This window comes from Oratosquilla oratoria, chromosome 10 (assembly GCF_046742065.1).
Source record: "Oratosquilla oratoria isolate Oo_2021 chromosome 10, ASM4674206v1, whole genome shotgun sequence".
NCBI lineage: Eukaryota > Metazoa > Arthropoda > Malacostraca > Stomatopoda > Squillidae > Oratosquilla > Oratosquilla oratoria.
In genome coordinates this window covers 73,238,650-73,247,890 of record NC_134786.1, presented here as the reverse complement: position 1 = coordinate 73,247,890, position 9,241 = coordinate 73,238,650, and positions in this window count along the sequence as shown.

The window sequence follows — 9,241 nt, the reverse complement described above, 5'->3', positions numbered from 1 at the left end:
GGGAGCTATGCTCGTGGTGTCCCGTCTTCATATCTCATTTTATCTAAACTATTTTGAATGTGTTTGAGATGAGGTGTCTGAGAAGTATGGTGGGGGTTACTAGGCTAGATAGAGTGAGAATGGGGGTGGAAAGGGAGTTGGGAGATAGGGTTGATGAAAGAATTTAAGGATGGTTTGGACACATGGAAAGAATGAGTGAAGAAAGACTAGTAAAAGAGGTATGGAAGGCAGATGTGGAGGGAGTGAACATGAGGGGACGTCCTAGGATGAGGTGGATGGATGGGGTGAAGGGGGCTTTGGGGAAGAGGGGAATGTCTGTTGAGGAAGGATGGGAGAGGACAGAAGACGGGTGAATGGAGAACGGTTGTATGTGGAGGATGTTGTGATGCATGAAGTGGAATGGGCTGGGGGATATGGAGTGAGGTAGTATGTGTGAGCAAAATTTGATGCAGCCTGAAGGGATTTCTCTCCGTCTTCTCCTTTTATGCAATGGGGGGACGGAGAGGGGGGGGTCACCGATTTAATGAAGCGGCCTTGCTGTGTCTTGTAACACTGCTTCTGACCCAGGGCAGTGGACAAGGTGCAGGGATGACCCGTCATCCAGGAGGTGCTAAGATAAGAGGGAGGGTGGAGGGGTGTGAAGTGTATTCAGGGATGGAATGGGTGGGAATGATTTTATGCCTTTTCCTTTTTGGCTACCTCCCTTGTAAGGGGGAAAAGCCTTGGTATATGTATGTATTAACCTTTCTGCTCCAGGAACTGCTTTGGAGTTTGGAGGAAGGGGGGATACTAGCAGAAGATGGAGTCCATGCCTTGCAAGCCTAGATCCAAGAAAACTGGGATTGCTTGCTCCAGAAGAAATAAAACTCCATAGCTCTATCAACTTCAATTAAATTTCTTAAACTTTCACACAAAGAAAGCTGACAACCAGTGACTGCTCCCCTTCCCTTACCACTTTCTGCCAATGATATGGAAATGGTCCCACACTAATACAACACAGACAACAATCCAAAGTTTCTTTCAGTGAGATCTGTGGGAGGACCTGAGGACTATGTAGTTTTTCCACCTAAATGAAACTAGATAACGGATAAACCCTGATGCTCCGGTCCAAACAAATATCAGTCAATCAATCCATTGCCCCAGGTCTCTTTTGCAGAACACCCACAGCCTCCAGACAGGACCATAAGTCACTTAGAGCATGAGATATTGTATTGTCTGGGGATAGTCAGTGTGGAGCATTGTAGTATGAGGTTTTGTGTGTCTTTTGCATGGTTTCATCTGGGGCAGCTGTATCCTAGATTCCAAATGAAAACACACGGAACACTAGTGTGGTTATAATCAACTTCCCTAATGGTTCCTTTCATTAGACACATGATGCCCATCTAACCCAGGTGCCTTACCACCTTTCATCCCTGTCTTTTTTTTTTCCCATAGACCTATGATTTTCCTCTCCAGTCATTTTTCTAGTATCTCCCACTGCCACAATCAGATTATCCTGAACCTTCACATTCAGCAAAACCCTGAAATACTCTTCCCATCATGCCCATACTGCCTTCACTTCCATTAACATCTGTCCATCTACACCCTTTACCTTATCATCTCTGCCTGACTCACCCTCTCCTATTGTTTTTTTATTTACTTCCAAAAAATCTTGTTCATATGAACCATCCTAGAATGTCTCCACAGGATAGTTTCCCACAATAATCATACATACATATACCAAGGTCTTTTCCCCCCTCAATGTGAGGTAGCCAAAGTAAAGGCATAAATCCACTCCCACCCATTTCATCCCCACATACTCTACTCCCATCAGCCACCCATCCCTCCCTCTTTTCTTGGCTCCTGGATGACAGGTCATCCCTGCCCACTGCCCTGGGCCAGAAGCAATGCAGCAAGACACAGCACATCCACAGCAAGGTTGCTTAATTTAATTGGTTAAAAAGAGAAGACAGGGAGAAATCCCTATGGGTTGCATCAAAATATTCACACATCCCCCACCCATTCCCCTCCATGCATCACAGCATCATCTATACACAACCATTCTCCACTCGCTCCTATATTCTGTCGTCTCCCTACCTGAACAGACATTCCCCCTTTTTACCCCATCCATCCATCTTGTCTTTGGTCACCCCCTCGTGTTCACTCCTTCACCTCTGCCTTCCACACCTCATTTACTAATCTTTCTTCACTCATTCTTTCCATGTGTCCAAACCATCCAAATACTCTTTCATCAACCCTATCTCCCAATTCCCTTTCCACCCCTGATGTCCTCCTCACTTCCTTGTTTCTCACCATATCCAGTCTAGTAACCCCTACCATACTTCTCAGGCATATCATCTCGAAAACATTTAAACTCTTCTTCTCTTATGTTCCATGTTTTTGCCCCAGACAGTACTGTCAACACAAGCATCCCTTCATACAATCTCCTCTTAGCATCCATTCCCAAATGTCTATTTCTCATTACACTTTTTAATCCCCCAAGGCATTTACTTGCTTCTCTTAATCTACATTCTATCTTCACTCCTCTAAAACTATCCACTTCTTCCAGTCTTTCTCTCTTAATACTCACTTTCAGTTTGCTGCCATCCTCTCCCTTGTACATCTCATCACCTTTTGGACACCTTCCCAAACTCCATCACTAACTTTCTCAATCTTCTGATACTGCTACAAGCGCAATGTTGTCAGCAAACAACAGCTGGTTTATCTCTGTTTTTCTCCATTTTCTTTAGCCAACTCCAATCACATGCCCATTACCTTTGCATGTACCTCTTGCACCACCCCCATCAATGTATAAATTGAACAGTCATGGTGATATGACACATCCCTGGCAAAGTCCCACCTTTATTTGAAACTACTCACTCTCTCCTTTTCTAGTTCTAACACAAGCTCTACTACTCTTGTAAAAAAAAATTGACGACTCTTAACAGCTTTCCTCCTATCCCATATATCTACAATACTTTCCACAGTGCCTTCATGTCTACTTTGTCATAAATCTTTTCCAAATTCATAAAGGCCCAAAAGACATCCTTACCTTTTCCTAAAGTTTTATGACGCATCTGCATTACTACAAAAATCTAATCAATGCAACCCATACCTGTCCTAAACCCACACTGTTCCTCATCAATTATTCCCTCTTCCTCTCCTAATCCTAAATCAAAATCCATAAGTCTTCCCAAGTACACTCAATAAACTGATCCTTCTGACACTACTTCACTCACACTTGTCCCCTTTTCCTTTGTAAAGCAGAACTATATGGGCACTCCTCCAGTCCACCATCACTGTGCATCCCTTTTTTTAAACACTGCATGACACCCATCTAACTCAGGTGCCTTACCTTCTCTCATTTTAATAACTGCTTTCACCTTGTCTTTTCTTATTTCTCCAATTTCCTCATTCATCACTATTATTTTCTTAGCACTTCCCACTACAACTACCTTTCCCTCCCCTTCACATTTAGCAACCTCTTAAAATACTGCCCATCTTCCTCATAAGTCTCTTCAATTATCATCTCTCCAGCTGCACCTATACCTTTTTTTCTCTACTTGATTCATCTCCCCTTCCTCTTTTAATTTCCTTCCAAAACATCTTTGTTACTTTCAAAAATTTCTGTCATACTAACCCTTTTCACATCTCTCTATTTTGCCTCTTTTATCTTCTACTTTACTTCTCTTTTCTTTGTACCTTTCATATGATTCTCTCGTCATATTTTGCAAACAATCTGTGAATGCTCATTTCTTCTCTTCTACAACCTTCTTTGCTTCATCATCCCATGACTTACTACCCTTCCTTCTATTTCCTCCTTGTTCCACAGACAATCTTTGCACACCTTGTAACTCCCTTCTTGAAAAATCCCCATTCCTCTTCCACTCCTAGTTCTACTCTATCCTTTACTCCTTCCCACTCTTCTCTCAGCTTCTTGTACTCCTTTTCTTTCTCATTTAAGCAGTTGACTTGAAGCCCCTCTTACCATCCTTCAAAAAATTATCTGATATTCCCCCACTCTCCCCTAAGAACATGTATATCCAAAACTTCCTGCTCTTCTGGTTACCACTGTATATTCCATTAAAACCCTATCTACCACCCTTCCATCCACCACCCCCTCCCATGTACACTTATGTTTGACTTTCTTCCTAAACACTGCTATCATCAACTCTGGATACATCATCAATTCTCTACTAAGATTTTTTCATGGCACTCCACACTTACCAACCACTCTGTCTATTGGTTCATCTCCTACCCGAGCAGTGAGATCTCTGAATACCACTACATTGACATTTATCACTAAACCCTCCATGCATTTAAATCTACCCAAAAAGCCTCCCTTTCCTCCACACTCTCCTCACTACCAGGCCCGTATGCACTTACAAAGACCCACATCTCCCATCCTAGTTTAACCTTCCACATTAACCTTGAAGAAACCTTCCACTCCACCATACACTTACCTATCTCTTCACTTACTAGTATAACCACCCCTTCTCTCCCTAGTCCTCTCTTCACTCTTGACACCCTCCCAACTATCCCAAACTTGAAATCACCCATCCCTTTCAACCTAGTTTCACTCAATACCAATACATACATCTTTCTCCTCACAAACATACAGTCTCTCTTTCATTTTACTCTCATCTGTACCACATCTATGCACATTTAAAGTCCCAAACCTTAGTATTCTGGTTGGAAAACTCCTTCCAGACCCTCTTATACCTTTGCCTATTTTAAGAATGTCCCCTTTGGGGCTACAGAGAGTAGGATGCCTAGTCCTATCCCTGTCATATGTTTGTCACCTTTTACAACTTGGTGGGAACACTTGGGTGACAGCGCAACAGAGGGACAGTTGCAGTATAACAAAGTAGCATAATTTTTCTATGAATAGAGATTTCCTCTATCACAGACAACATAATATGTGGCTCTGGTCCATAGGGGTGCCCCATATATATACCCTTAAGTAACAGGTGCATGCTACTGAGTAGATTTTAACCTCACAATAACATGCAGCTAATAGCCCAGATGCAGCAGCAGCATATCAAATATACATACATATACCAAAGGCTCTTTCCCCCTTACTAGGGAGGAAGCCAGAAAACAAAGGCATAAAATCCACTCCCACCCATTCCATCCCCACACACCCCAACACGCATCCCTCCCTCTTATATTGGCTTCTCCTGGATAATGGTTTATCCCTGCATCTCACCCACTGCCCTGGGTCAGAAGCAGTGTTGCAAGGCAGCACATCCACAGCAAGGCAGCTTCATTAAATAAAAAACAAACAAAAAAACTCTCCATCCCCTCATGCAGGAATGGAGATGGGGAGAAACCCCTTCAGGTAGCATCAATTTATTTTTCACACATACTCATCCCCACCCACTCCCCCTCATGCATCACAGCATCATCCATACACAACCATTCTCCATTCACCCCAATCTTCTGTCCTCTCCTGTCCTTCCTCGACTGATATTCCCTTCTTTCCCAATGCCCTTTTTACCCCATCCATCCATATCATCCTTGTTTGCCCCCCCATGTTCACTCCTTCCATCTCTGCCTTCCACACCTCTTTTACTAATCTTTCTTCACTCATTCTTTCCATGTGTCCAAACCATCCCAATACTCTTTCATCAACCTTATCTCCCAACTCCCTTTCCACCCCTGTTCTCCTTCTCACCACCTTATCTCTCACTCTATCCAGCCTACTAACCCCCATCATATAGAAAACTTAAAAATATTGCAGAATGGAGCACTAAGGGAAGTAACAGGATACACCAAAACCATTCCTATAGGTCACCTATGCTTACAAATCAAAATCCCTCTAATAGAATATCATGATAATGAGGAACACAATTCTACACCAAAACCCAGAACAACCCACCCTTCACACTATATCTCACAAGTACAACCAACGGTGCAACAAAAAACCAAACCAGCAGCATACTACTCAAACATCTACATCAACCTACCACCCAAACCTCATAAAATACCCACATAGAAATGCATTCATATCCAGATTACAAGCCCTTCAAGAAAAATCACCAAACCCAATATAACAATGGCCCCCAGATGTAAGTCCCACAGAGAAAACCCACCCACACTAAACAAGAATCACACTAGCATGACTGCACTCTGGAATTTATTAAGACAGTACCAACACAGAATAGGCTTGGCTACAGACTCACTGCTCCAGATGTAATCACCATACAGAAGACACAAAACACATATTACTATGCCCCACACTGGCAATACATAAACAACAGAATATCTCTTCTAGAAATTATTTATGGTCCCAACCAGAGGCTGCTGCTGGATTCTTGGAGGGTCTTTTGGGTGACATTCTCCCCCCCCCCCAACTTCTGCCAAACACCTACCGCACTTTTTAGCTGTGCACTCATCAATGTGTATATATGGAAACTACTAAATTACATGCTTTACAAATATGACAGGATTTTTTTTTTAATACCACATACAGTACCAGTACTTATTACAATGAGATGTATTTGGACTTTAGTATATAGCAAAATTACTTTACTTGTACTTGGACCCAACCCTGGTCAAAATATCATTCACACATAACCACTCTTTAACCCCCATCCTCCACCCTTCCTTGCATCAAAGTATCATCCATACACAGCTATTCTCCACTCACCCTATCTCCTGCCTTCATTCCTTGCTCAACAAACATTCCCCTCTTGCTCAAAGCCCACTTTCACCCCATCCATCTCATCCTTGGTCTGTCTCCTCAAGTTCACTCCATCTACCTCTACCTTCCACACTTCTTTTACTAACCTTTCTTTGCTCATTCTTTCCATATGCCTAGACCATCCCAATACTCTTTCATCAGCCCTCTGCTATCTCCTTTTCAACCCCATCTCTCCTCACCTCATTTCTCACTCTATCCAACCTTGTAACCCCTACCATACTTCTCAGACATTTAATATCCAAGTCTCTAGGGCAACGTCCTGCTCGACATGACCATCGAATACACAATGACTTAGTGGATAATGGAAAATACCAGATACAGAGGTAGTGAAGAACCATCAAGGCTGGATTTAATACTTACGACAGAGCCTGAAATTGTCGACAAAATTTATTACAAAACTCCAATATGAAAGAGTGACCATGCACTAATAGAATTTGAGTTGAAAGAGCAAATGTATCAAAGCAGAAATGATAAACATAGAATAGGAAGACTAATGTACAACAAAACAAATTTTGAGAAACTCAAAAAATTATTTTGCAACACGAACTGGGAAAAATTCCTAAATGAAGAAACAGGGATGGAAGAGAAATGGAATATACTAAAAGAAATTTATAATACATATACCAAGGTTTTTTCCCCTTACAAGGGAGGTAGCCAAAATGGAAAAGGCATAAAATCATTCCCACCCATTCCAATTTATAATGAGGGAGTAAATAAATAAGTACCACAACAAAAAATGGAAAGAACATACATAAAAAGCTGGTACAACAAAAAATGTAATGAGGCTAAGGATAAAAGAGATAAAGCTTGGAAGAAATTTGAAAAAAGACAAGAAAACAAGCAAATGGCTAATGTACATCAAACAAAGAAATGATTATGTAAAAATACACAGAGATGAAAAGAGAAACTATGAAAAAAAAATGCAAGGAAGAACCCAAACTATTTTACAGGTATGTAAATGGCAAACTGAAGAATAAACAAGAAATAGAAAAGCTACACCAAGGTAAATACAAATATACAGCAATAATAAGTAAAATGCTGTATAGACATTAAAATTATATTCCTTATACTCACTATAATTACTTACTTTCTTTGCACTATCAAGATGGAAAGCTTTGAAATAGGTGAACAAGGACTGCTTCATCCCTAGATGTACATGAAGTTCATGTAACTCACATAGTCACTGAGCTAAGTGAACAAATATAAATATATTTTAAGGAAACTTGAGGTTTCAGTCAGCTCAGCGGGGGAAGGGTGAGCAGGGCTGCCAACCAAAAATGCAGGATCGACTGAGATTCTTTGAGTGAATTGCCTATGGCTGTATTATACGGGAAGAGAGCTATGCTTGTAGTGACCCGTCTTTGTATCTTTCAGCATCTAGTTTTTTTCTGAAATTCTTGCATAGTTTTTGTACATGCTGTTGCCTTATCCAATCTGTTCCAGATATCTACCACTCTGTGTGGGAAACTCCTTTTTCAGATCTCTTCTATAACTATCCTTTTTGAGTTTCTTTTCATGTCCTTTTGTTTATCTCATGAAGTGGTGATTGTGCTGACAGCTCTGTATGGGGCAAAGACATGGGACATAAGAGAGGAAGAGTTTAAATTTAAGATGAAATGTCAGAGAAGTATGGTAGGGGTTACAAGGTTGGATAGAGTGAGAAATGAGGAGAGCAGGGGTGAAAAAGGAGATGGCAGATAGGGTTGATGAAAGAGATTGTAATGGTTTGGACACATGGAAAGATTGAGTGAAGATTAAAGATTAGTAAAACAAGTATGGAAGGCAAAGTTCGATGGAGTGAACAGGAAGGGGTGACTGAGGATGACATGGGTAGATGGGGTGAAAGCAAGAGGGGGATGTCTGTTGTGGAAGGAAGGGAGAAGGCAGAAGATAGGGGTGAGTGGAAAATGGGTGTGTATGGATGATACTGTGATGCATGAAAAGGAGTGAATAGGGGATGGGTGGTTAAGTACTGGTTCTTTGTGAATATTTTGATGCAGCCCAAAGGGATATCTGCCCATCTTCAATGTTTCTGCATGAGGGGATGGAGAGGGGGGTCACCAAGTAAATGAAGTCGCCTTGCTGTGGATGTGCTGTGTCTTACTGCATTGCTTCTGACCCAGGGGATTGGGTGAGTTGCAGGGATGACCCATCATCCATGAGGAGCCAAGATGAGAGGGAGCGAGGGGTGGTGAATGGGAGTGAAATGAGTGGGGATGAAATATAGGAATTATGCCTTTTGATTTGGCTACCTCCCCGGTAAGGGGGATAAAAGACCTTGGTATATGTCAAGCAAGGAGGGGGGGGGGCTTGTGTGAGAATCTCCTTTGTAAAGGGGAAGAAACCCTTAGTATACAGATAGATAGTAAATAGAATAGTTAAGAAAAGAGAATGAAAATGCAAAAGACGACTGGGAAATTTCAAATCTGTCTTCCATGAGACCCCTGGCTTCAGTAATGAGGCTCTGGATTGGCCCATAAGTAAATAAAAGAAATATAAGACCTAAAATTGTGTATTTAAAGACAATTTATGAAGGATATTAAGAGCTGGTTTGAC